Source organism: Hemitrygon akajei, chromosome 16 (genome assembly GCF_048418815.1).
Source record: "Hemitrygon akajei chromosome 16, sHemAka1.3, whole genome shotgun sequence".
Classification (NCBI taxonomy): Eukaryota; Metazoa; Chordata; class Chondrichthyes; order Myliobatiformes; family Dasyatidae; genus Hemitrygon; species Hemitrygon akajei.
In genome coordinates, this window is record NC_133139.1 from 17,461,436 (window position 1) to 17,473,610 (window position 12,175).

General features: G+C 42.8%; 1 protein-coding gene across 2 annotated transcripts in view; it reads right to left on the reverse strand.

Moving 5' to 3' along the window:
- LOC140739787 (TLE family member 5-like) overlaps positions 1 to 12,175 on the reverse strand; it is a 155,337-nt gene that overhangs the window by 89,529 nt on the left and 53,633 nt on the right. The gene's annotated exons all lie outside the window — the stretch shown is intronic.

The following is a 12,175-nucleotide window of genomic DNA, read 5'->3' on the forward strand; positions in this document are numbered from 1 at the left end:
CGCTGGTGAGATTGCTCAGTTATGGAGAGGGAAAATTGTCCCCAGGATTTCTGCGTTTTGGCTGTAGACTTGGACTGTGGACCTTTATCCAAGTCTTATGGTTTTTCTGTATTCTGTGGTTTTCGCTCGATTTTCCATAATTTTTGAGTGCAGGGGAGGGGGATTTAGGGGTCAATATGCCTGTTCTGTTTTTTTCATTTTTTTGTGCATGGAGGAGGGATTGGGGTTGACGATTGTGCTGTCATTCTTTTCTTTCGTGGTTATCGGGAGAAGAAGAATTTCAGAGTTGTGTACTTTGATAATAAATGAACCTCTGAACCTTTGAAATAATTACCCATTATTTGTACAGCCCAATAACTTAATTTGGCCAGTGGAAGTCTGACGGTAAAGCTCAAATCTTTATTACAAATTCTTAAAGATTTAACTTCTGCCATGAGTTAGCATATATGTAAAAAAAAATGTCAACACCAGTTTCTTGTTCACTCCAACAACCCCCAAACCCTGCCACTATAAAGGCTAATGACAGGGTGGCACAGTAGTATAACAGCACAGCACCTTACAGTACAGACATTAAGGGTTCAATTCCCACTGCTGCCTGTACGGAGTTTGCACGTTCCCCCCTTGACCACGTGGGTTTCCTCCGGGCGCTCCAGTTTCTACCCTCTGCCCAAAGACATACCGGTTGGTAGTTTAATTGGTTATTGTAAATTCTCCCGTGATTATGCTGGGATTAAAGCAGATGATTGCTGGGCGGCATGGCTCAAAGGGCCAGAAGGTCTTATTCCACTCTGTATCTCAATAAATAAATAAAGGTGTCTTCCCCATTCTGGAGAGCTAAAGCTCACTCAGTACAAAGTGGTGTTGAATCAACAAGGTTGTGCATCTCACAAAACTGCACACTGATCCACAAACACAACCAGTAGGATTTCTGTTGCCCCCTCCATGGAGTTAGTGTGACAAAGCAGTATAGGAACAGGGAGGACAATTGTCTCTTAACTGCACATATTGCAGAGTCATGAATATTACAGCACAGAACCAGGACCTTTGGCCCATCTAGTTTTTCCCTAGCTATGAATCTGCCTAATCCCATCAATCTGCGCCTGGACCATTACCTCCATACCCCTCCTATCTATGTACCTATCTAAATTTCTCAAGTGTTGAAATTGACCGAGCATCCACCACTTTCATCCTTACCCCATGAACTCTAGTTCTGGTCTTATCCAACCTCAGTGGGAAAAGCCTGCTTGCATTTACCCTATCCATACCCCCTCATTGTACGTGTCTGATAATTCACCAAAACAATCCCCAGTTTAATCCCCTCAATACACAGAATTCCAAATAGGTTTAACTTTTTACAGTTTTAAAATTTATTAACATAGAATTCATATGATCAATGGACTCAACTTTCAAGGACTCTTCAGTTCATGTTCTCAATATTTATTGTTTATTTATTTATTAATATTGTTTCTTATTTTTGAGTTTGCAATGTATTGTCTTCTTCACTCTAGTTCAATGCCCTAGTCAGGCAGCCTTTCATTGATGCTGTTATAGTTACTATTCTTATAAATTTATTGAGTATGCCAACAAGAAATGAATCCTAGGGTTGTATATGGTGACATACTTGTACTTTGCTAATAAAATTTTCTTTGAACTTCCATGCTTATTCCCCTGGTTTGTGTGCAAATGCATTTTCCAGGATAATTCAGCACTAACAGTTAAACCTGAGTATAGCTGGTGTGACCTGCTACCCAACACATAGCCCTTTGTCACCAAATACCCCTCAGTATCAGCCTTGGCAAGTCCTAGCTTGTTGAACTCAGCCAGCAACACCACAGGAATAAGCAAAGTGCAAAAAACTATTTCACACTTCAAGCAGGCATCCAGATTATTTCAAGGGCCTCAAGAACCCAACAGTAGATTTTCTTGTACACTTTCAATAACAGTCCATTCCACAGTTGCTCCGGTCCAACGAGAGACCCTAATATTCGCTGGCAAATAATCTAATGCTCAACAGATTGTGAACCATAATTCAGACATCTAGTAAGTATATTAAAAAAAATCCAACTCCCAAAGTAACATTCCCTCTATGACGGAAGAAAATCGAGGTTTTTAAAGAACTTTATTTCAACAGGATATTGCAAAGTGCAATAATAATTCTGAAGTAGTGGAACAAATCCCAAATAAATCACTCTAAAATGAAAACACTCACTGACCTACACAGCCAGCAAATATGAAGCAATATATTCACCAACGCTTTCGTGGGTCTGTGTAGCAATAGGCTAGTCAAAATTGCGTGATTTAAATCCTAGAGCGTGGTCTTAACCAAACAACTTGGATAACTCAAAACTGAAACACAAACTTCCCAGCTTCCGACGAATCATCAAGCAAATTTGTAGAGGCAGAAAGAATTTTTCAGTGTATACTTTGCAGGCAAGCTAAATTATTTTTGACTTAAAACTTCAACTCACTCAGCCTCACGTAGAAGCGAGACAGGCCTGGTGCCATGCAAATAACCTCTTCCTCAATGTCAACAAGGCAAAGGAGATGGTTATCGACTTCAGGGGAACATTCACTTCCCTCTTTACATTGGCGGGAGAGCAGTGGAAGCAGTTTCAGACTCCTGGGAACACACAGCTCATAAGCCTAGAACACATCCTCCACCGATGAGAATGCTCACCCCTGCCTCTACGTCAAGAAGGCTGAAGGAAGCTGGACTATGCACATCAATCCGTTTATAGATGTGCAGCTGAGAGCATCCTAACGTGCTACATTACTGCGTGGTATGGAAACTGCAGCAGACAGGAGGGCTCTACAATGGGTAGTTAAAACTGCCCAACACATCAATGCCACCGGCCTACCTACCCGCTGTCAAGGACATATGTACAGAAAGGAGCTGGAGAACGGTCAGCATTAGATATGGCAAAGTTATTTCCCATGGTAAGGGAGTCCAGGACAAGAGGGCACGACTTCAGGATTGAAGGACGTCCATTTAGAACAGAGATGCAGAGAAATTACTTTAGTCAGAGGGTGGTAAATCTGTGGAATTTGTTGCCACTAGCGGCTGTGGAGGCCAAGTCATTGGGTGTATTTAAGGCAGAGATAGATAGGTTCTGGATTAGCCAGGGCATCAAAAGTTATGGGGGAGAAGGCAGGGGAGTGGGGATGACTGGAAGAATTGGATCAGCCCATGATTGAATGGCGGAGCGGACTCGATGGGCCGAATGGCCTACTTCTGCTCCTGTGCCTTATGTCATGAAAGATCCCCATACACCCTGCTCACGGTCTGTTTGCCCTACTCAGATCAGGGAAGAAGCCTCTACGCCACCAGATTCCATAACAGTTACTTTCCCCAAGATCAACGGCCTCCACGTATTAACCCACTCCACCACCACTATTATTTCCTGTCGGTCACTCTACATACACATACCTAGCACTACTTTACGTACATACAATCAGTCTATGTACATAAGCCAATCGTATGTATTTATATTTATTGTGCTTTTTTATGGTTATGGTGTATTTTTTGCCACACCAGATCCAGAGTAGCAATCATATTGTTCTCCTTTACACTAGGGTACTGAAGAACAGCAAGAAACAATCTTGACAGCCCGAGGCCCAGTCCAAATTTGTCCAGACGTTCCTGGCCTCACTGTGGATGCAGTCACAGTGCACAGGAAAGAATTAGTTCAGCAAAGGACCTCCTACTAGTTTGATCCCATCATCATGCTTCTTCTGGCTGTGTAATAAATCAGTGTCAAGACCTGGGGTCAATTACTATGGCGACTCTCTCTGAAGAGATAGTAAGCAACAGGATATTTGTTGCCAATTGTGAGTGGAAGGCATCTCCTTGCCTTATTATATAAATCAGCCCCAGTTTCTCAAGACCATTTAGGTCATAGAACAGATTTAACACTACCTGCCAAGAATCACCCGATTTTCAGGACACATTTCATAAACTTAATTGGTATTAGTCGAGAGATGACTCTAGCGAAAAGATGCCAAAGAATCTTTGGCTTCCAGTGAAGGGGGCAGACCCAGCTTAATGTCTCAACCAAACAAAATGTTCTTCCAACAGTGTATTTTCCAGAACAGCAGCTTGAATTATGTGCCAAGTCTCTGAGTGGGACAAAGTCATAACCTCCTTCACACCTCTACCTTCTAACCTATGGCTAACGGCCAATTTTGTCAATAAAGTTTCTTTCCTATTTCAGTAAACTCTGCAACTGGCTGTGCATGTACAGAATTTTTATATCAACACTAATCTGGTGCAGAAAAACACCTCAGGACAATGTACAGTGGTGGAAGTCCTGCCCACAGCTTCTAGTGACACTGCACACGTTAAATGTTTTGTTTCTTCATATTAACACATTATGATGTTTAGTTAGTATTTAGGAGTACGTTACTTCAGTGGAAAGCAGCTTTTCCATATGCCATACACAAACTGGAGCAAATAGTTAATCTTAAACGCAAGTGATTCTATAGATATTGAAAATCTTGAACAACAATAATGAAATGCCGGAGGAACTCAACAAGTCACGCAGCATCCATGGAGGGGAATAAACAGTCGGTTCTCAGCCTGAAACATCTATTCCCTCCATAAATGCTGGGTGTGGCTGTATGTGTGCGTATGTGTGTGTGTATATACGTGTTTGTGATGATTAATTATCAGTGCCTCTGTTTGTGCTAGTCTGGTCCAGTTAAAGAGGAGTGCACTTAGGGTCACGGATGACTGTGACAGAATAAGATTCTTCCACCCAGAGGATAAATCCGTCATCAGCTGGGTAATTAATTACTGGGAGTTACTAACCCATTGCCAACGAAAGACCACAATGACCACATCAGTGAGCACCGGCCCTGTGGCTGAGGGTTTGAAGTGTTTGTGGGGGGGGGGGGAAGAGTGAGTGACAAATGCTGGGAGTAGGAAGGAAAGATGAGAAAATGGAGTCTTAAATGCAGAGGAATGAGTGGAAGGGGCAGTAAGAGAAAGGACCAAATGACAAAAAGGATCAGGGCTTCCAAGGGAAAAAGACCCCGACACGAGTATGCTAGGCCATAAGACACAAAAGCAGAATAAGGTTATTCAGCCCAACAGGCCTGCTCCGCCATTCCACCAGGGCTGATCCTGGATCCCACTCAACCCCTTATCATATCCTTTGATGCCCTGACTGATCAGGAAATGATCAACTTCCTCCTCAAATATACCCACGGACTTGGCCTCCACCGCAGTCTGTGGCAGAGCATTCCACAGATGTACTACTCTCCTGCTAAAAAAAATTCCTCCTTGCCTCTATTCCAAAGGGATGTCCCTCAATTTTGAGGCCATGCCCTCTAGTTCTGGATACCCCCAACCCCCCCCCCCCCAATCATAGGTAACATCCTCTCCACATCCAAACTATCTAGTCCTTTCAACATTCAGTAGGTTTCAATGAGAACCACCCCCCCCGCCCCCCGCATTCTTCTAAATTCCAGTGAGTACAGGCCCAAAGTTGCCAAAATGCTCCTCACATGTTAACCCTTTCACTGCCAGAATCATCCTCATGAACCTCCTCTGGACTCTCTCCAATAACAACACATCCTGTCTGGGGCTGACTGGCCTATAAATTTCCTTTCTTTTGCCTTCCTCCCTTCTTGAAGAGTGGAATGATACTTGCAATCTCCCAGTCCTCCGGGACCATGCCAGAATCAAGCGATTTCTTGAAAGATCATGACAAATGCACCTGTTATCTCTTCAGCAACCTCTCTCACAGGACTCTGGGATGTAGTCCATCTGACCCAGATGACTTACCACCTAAATATCTTTGAGATTGCCTAGCACTTTTTCCCCTTTGTAATAGCAATGGCACTCACTCGTGTTCCCTGACACTCACGGACCTCTGGCAAATGGCTAGTGTCTTCCCCAGTGTAGACAGATGCAAAGTACCCATTAAGTTCATATGCCAATTCTTTGTCCTCCATTACTACCTCTCCAGCATCATTTTTCAGTGGTCCAATATCAACTCTCACCTCCCTTTTACTCTTTATATTACTGAAAAAACTTATGGTATCCTGCTTTATACTATTGGCTGGTCTGTCCAAATATTTCATCCTTATGACAGCTTTTTTAGTTGCCTTTTGTTGGATTTTAAAAGCTTCCCAATCATTCAACTTCCCACGCACTTTTGCTACCTTATATGCCCTTTCCTTGGCTTTTATATGGCCCTCAACTTCTTTTGTCAGCCACAGTGGACTACCCCGGCCATCTGAGAACTTTTTCAAATGTTGCATCCATGCGCATGGATGTTGTGTGTTCATGCCTACATCCACATTGTCCTTGGTCTCTTCCATCACTGAATTCATTAGGTGCATTAAAACAGGAGAGGGGGAGCCTACTGCAGGGGTAATACCTTGCTCTCCATATCGTACTGCCCTGGCATGCATAAACAGCAGTGGAATTGAACCCTAACTGCTCGTGCTGTAAAGTGTTATGTTAGCCACTATGCTACTGTGCTGTCAAATAGGATCAGCGAAATAGAGCAAGGGGCAAAAAGTGATGTTGAGTTAAAAGATTAGTGATGATCTTAGTCAATGGTAAAGCAGGTATAAAGAGCAAGAAGGCTTCCTTCCCCCAACTTCTATATGCCTACGTGAAACCTTCCAGCACAGCGTTACAATCATTTAATACACAATCAGCAAAGTCAAAGACAAGTCAAAGTAAATTTTATTATCACAGTACATATACAGGCAGTCCCCGGGTTACGTACGAGTTCCGTTCCTGAGTCCGTCTTTAAGTCGAATTTGTACGTAAGTCGGAACAAGTACATCTGGTATTATTCAGCGTCAGTTAGTCAAACGTTCGTCTTAGTATATAGTATACATTTTACCTTTCTGTGCATATAAAACACTTAAGAAACTTATGTATTCCAATAATTAAACCACTGCGTTGCTTAGTAATAATTGTAGCTTTCATTGGGGCAGGGCCTTTGACATGCTCCATTATTCTAACTTTATCCTTTAAAATTGTTCCGATCATTGACCGACTGTAGCCTAATGCTTTTCCAATGACTGATGGCATTTCACCTCTTTCCAAACGCTTTATTATTTCCACTTTATTTTCAATCGCGATGGCTTCCCGTCAATGGAACAGAAACACTACGGGCAGTGGGTCCTGAGCTCCGCTGGGTCCTAAGGACCACCGCACTGCGACAGGCTAAATGGGACAAGTGGAGGCTGTGCTGGGTTTGGGTATTTGATCCTCCACAATATTCTGCGTGGGAACTTAAACTGGAGGAGGCAGTGTTTTTCTTTTATGAGGTTGAGTTGCGAGCTCGACATCAACCCAGCGCGGATGGTACAGGAGCAGTCTGTCACTGGATCGAACTCGGAAACCTCTCCTCTGCTCTCCAGCCTGGCGCTGATCTCACTGCGCCACCAGCCGACCAGAATGGGGGGGGGGGGGGCAGGGGCAGGGTGAATCTTACTAAGAAAACTTTAAGCCAAATACAAAGTTAAACACTCAACACAGTGTCAACGGCAACGACTTAAAATGGTGGACGGCATCGTGATCCAACTTAAAATGGCAGACGGCATCGCAATCTGACTTAAAATGGTGGACGGCGTTCTCCTTCCTCAGTTCTTAAGTACGAGTTGTCTGTAAGTTGGACGTTTGTAACTCGGGGACTACCTGTATATCACTATATAAAACCATAAGATTTATTTTCCTGCGGGCATACTCGGCAAATCTATAGAATAGTAACTATAGCAGGATCAATGAAAGATCAACCAGAGTGTAAAAGTTGATAAACTGTGCAAATGCAAATATAAATAAATGAGAACATGAGATAATGAGATCGAGTCCTAAAAGCAAGATCATTGGTTGTGGGAACAGCTCATTGGATGGACAAGTGAGAGTAGTTATTATTCCTTCTATTCAAGAGCCTGATGGTTGAGAGGTAGCAACTGTTCTTAAACTCGGTGTTGCAAGTCCTGAGGCTCTTGTACCTTCTACCTGATGGTAGCAGTGAGAAAGAGCACGGATTGGGTGGTGGCAATCTTTGACGATGGATGCCGCCTTCCGACGACAGCGTTTCACGTAGATGTGCTCAATGGTTGGGAGGACTTTACCTGCGATGTACTGGGCCAAATTCACTACCTTCTGTAGGATTTTCCATTCAAAGACATTGGCATTCCCATACCAGGCTGTGATGCAGCCAGTCACTACACATCTATAGAAGTTTGCCAAAGTTTTAGATGTCAGGCAGAACATCACACAGCTCTGCCAAACAATGCTAAAAAATGACCACCATATTCCAGGGAGTGACATTGATTAATAAAAAGTTTAGACATCCTCAGAGACTCAATATGATGCCTCAACGAAAGACTTTGATAATGATTGATCTTTTGGAGATCACTGTCTACAACATGACACTCAGAACAAGCCAAAACACCTCAGTGCTGGAAATTAAATTTGACTCAATGGGGATTTGCTTACGTTTTCATTGCACAAAACTCATTTAGTTCTCACTTTTAATTGAGGGACTGTAGCGATGTGCTACACACAGCGCTGAAATAACGACACGCAGTCGGTAAGTCGTTTCGAGACTAGTTTATTCAAACTTCGCGGTGCTGGTATTTAAATCCCTAGCGCCAGCCCTCTCCGGGCAGAAATGACGTCGGAGGTGCATTACCAAAGTCTCCCCCCGCGCACTGGCTATTTGTGAGCCGGTTCACCTGTGCAGAAAGTGGGTCACCACAGGACAATCATCTTATTTTCAGTTGCGACAAATATCCACACATGACCAATGCATCTTTGCACATTTAACCTGTGTCTCACAGTTCAAAGAACAAAGACACAAGGAATCACCAGCAACTCCATTTTAAAATACATTTTTTAATCACTCTTCAAGATTCCCAAGTAGGATAGGAGCATCTTGAAGTGCAGGACAGTAGGTTTAAATTTCTACAGTATCTTCTATCAATGCACTAAGTATATTGACGACTGCACAGGATCACAACAAAAAACTGCAGAGGGTTGTACTCATCCAATTCCATCACAGGCATTAAAGTCCAAACCATCGAGGGAGTCTTCAAAAGGCAATGCCTCAAAAAGGTAGGATCCATCATTGAGGACACCCACCACCCTAGACATGCCCTCTTCTCACTGCAATCATTTGGGGAGGAGGTACAGAATCCTGAAGGTACACACGTTTTAGGAACTAGTTCTTCCCCTCTGCTATCAGATTTCTGAATGGTCCATGAACCCATGAACATTTCTGCACTATAAGACCATAAGGTATAGGAGCAGAAGTAAGCCATTCGGCTCATCAGGTCTGCTCCGCCATTCAATCATGGGCTGATCCACTTCATCCAGTCATCCCCACTCCCCTCCCTTCTCCCCCATACCCTTTGATGCCCTGGCTAATCAAGAACCTATCTATCTCTGCCTTAAATACACCCAATGACTTGGCCTCCACAGCCGCTCGTGGCAACAAATTCCACAGGTTTACCACACTCTGACTAAAGTAATGTCTCCGCATCTCAGTTCTAAAAGGACGTCCTTTAATCCTGAAGTCGTGCTCTCTTGTCCTAGACTCCCCTAGCATGGTAAATAACTTTGCCATATCTAATCTGTTCAGGCTTTTTAACATTCAGAATGTTTCTATGAGATTCCCCCCCCCCCCCACCCCCCATTCTTCCGAACTCCAGGGAATACAGCTCAAGAGCTGCCAGACATTCCTCATGTGGTCACCCTCTCATTCCTGGAATCATTCTCGTAAATCATTCTATTTTCCTCTCTTTTTGCGCTACTTTAAAAATGTATTTCTTATTTTAACTTACGGTAATTTTTATGTATTCCAGTATACTGCTGCCACAAAATAACAAATTTCATGAGATGACAGTGATAATAAACTTGATTCTGATTCTTGTAGGAAGTTAACAGCCAATTTGCATATTGCAAGTTCCCACAATCAGCTCCCAAACATACCCATTTTATAGCATTGTTGAGCATGTCAACTAATGCTAGGGATTTACATATTCAAATCCTTCATAAGCCAGTACTGGAATTTCAGTCTTAATGAAATACCCAACTTTCTGCAATGAGATCTGAACTAACAAACTTTGATACCTCCACCACAACCTTCCATTTAGGTGACATCTTTAAATTCAGACAATGCACCCTATGGTGTTTCACAGATGTGTGATCCAAAGGATTTAGACCATAAGATATTGAGCAGAGTTAGGCCATTTGGCCCATCAAGTCTGCTATCCAATTTAACTTAACTAAGATAACAGGCTTTGTCAGAGGTTAAAAAAAAAGTGAATATTACAGAACATGAGTTAAAGAGACAGAGGAGATACGGAGCAAATGTCAGGGAGGTTTTGGTCTTGAGCTGAAGATACACCCACACATGGGGCAGTGATTCAATCATGGGATTCTCAAGAAACCAGAATGATGGAACTGAGCAGAAACAAGATGGTTACAAAATATTTCTTTTAATTACACAGCACGAGCGAAAGAACTTCATAAGTTTAAAGTTAAAATAAAACTTTATTTTAAAACATTCGGAAAGATGTTAAAATAAAGCACATTTTAAATTATGGTAGACTTTAAATGAAAGCCAATAACTCTCAGTATGCACAGGGATAACGGGTGATTGAGCCTGGTACTGAATGAGGCTCGGGTAACTTCAGTTCAAGCTTATTGTCACAAGCATACAGTTGCAGGGTTTTAATGTATTAATGCCATGTGAGCTGTTGGCATGCTATATTGGCACCAGAAGGATGGCAACAGTGGCAGCTACCCCTCCCATGCAATCCTCGCCGATTTGGATTCGAAGCAAACAATGCATTTCACCGCATGTTTCGATGTACGTGACAAATAAAGTTTATCTTCATATATTGGATTCATGCAGCAGCCTAGTGCATTACAAATGTGACCAACATTAACGTAAACTTACATTAATGAGTTATACACAACTTCCACGATGAAATAAAGGTAATGACATTAGAGCAAGTTGAGAGAGGATAAAATAAATACAATCTGGGGTAGTGCAAGGGTTCTTCGGGTCGATTCAAGAACCTGATGGCAGTGGGGAGCTTTGGATAAGCTCGAGTTTACAACAGAATGAGGGAAAAGCCAAAAGCACATTGATCCTTTCCCTTCTCCAGCTCTGTATCACTTTCACCAATCACCTTTCCAGCTCTTGGCTTCATCCCACCCCCTCCAGTCTTCTCCTATCATTTCACATTTCCCCCTCCCCCCCACTACTTTCAAATCTCTTACTATCTTTCCTTTCGGTTAGTCCTGACGAAGGGTCTCGGCCCAAAACGTCGACAGCGCTTCTCCCTATAGATGCTGCCTGGCCTGCTGTGTTCCACCAGCATTTTGTGTGTGTTGTTTGAATTTCCAGCATCTGCAGCTTTCCTCGTGTTTGCTTGATAAACCCAAGCCTGGGATGTAGCAAAAGCAGACAAGTGCCCAGAAACAAGACTGCTACAATCAATACTGGCAAACACAGAGTAGATGGACCAAATGGTCTGCTGAATGAAATAAAATCCACGCTGCTTCTATGTGACATGTGCCCAGCTCCAAAACAATGCGGCATGCATAAGCACAACAGATATCAACGCAAAACAACTCCATGTGCCGCAATTAATTTTTAAAATCTAATTAAAACACAAACATTCTTGATCACAGCACTTGCATTAATAAATGCTGAGAGGTCAGAAGCAATGATGATCTTACTGACAAGTATTCCAGTGAGCCAGCAGTAATGACAAATTTCAGATAACGATCACAGTGGAATGCTCATGCATGCAAATCTCTCAGCACGCGAGATATTGTCAATGTCGACGGCTCTATATTCAGAACGCCTTCAAAAACACAAGGGCCACGTCCTTGCCGCAAAGCTTAGGAAACAAAGCGCTAGCTTTGTATAAATGTCAAAGGAGATCTACCATGATTTCAGCTCTTAGCTTTCAAGCAGCTAACTGCTAATCTTCTACCTGATAGATTACACAATGCCACAGATTGGCAGGGCGAAGAACTCAATTAAAGCAACAATGAACCTCTCTCAGCTTGTCAGACTTTCATCTCTGTAGTGATAGCGTGATTCACAAACAGACTAATTGTGCCACTCCCTAGAATAGAATAATGCTCCCTGTCAACCTTCATCAACCTATTGGAGATCTGTACAAG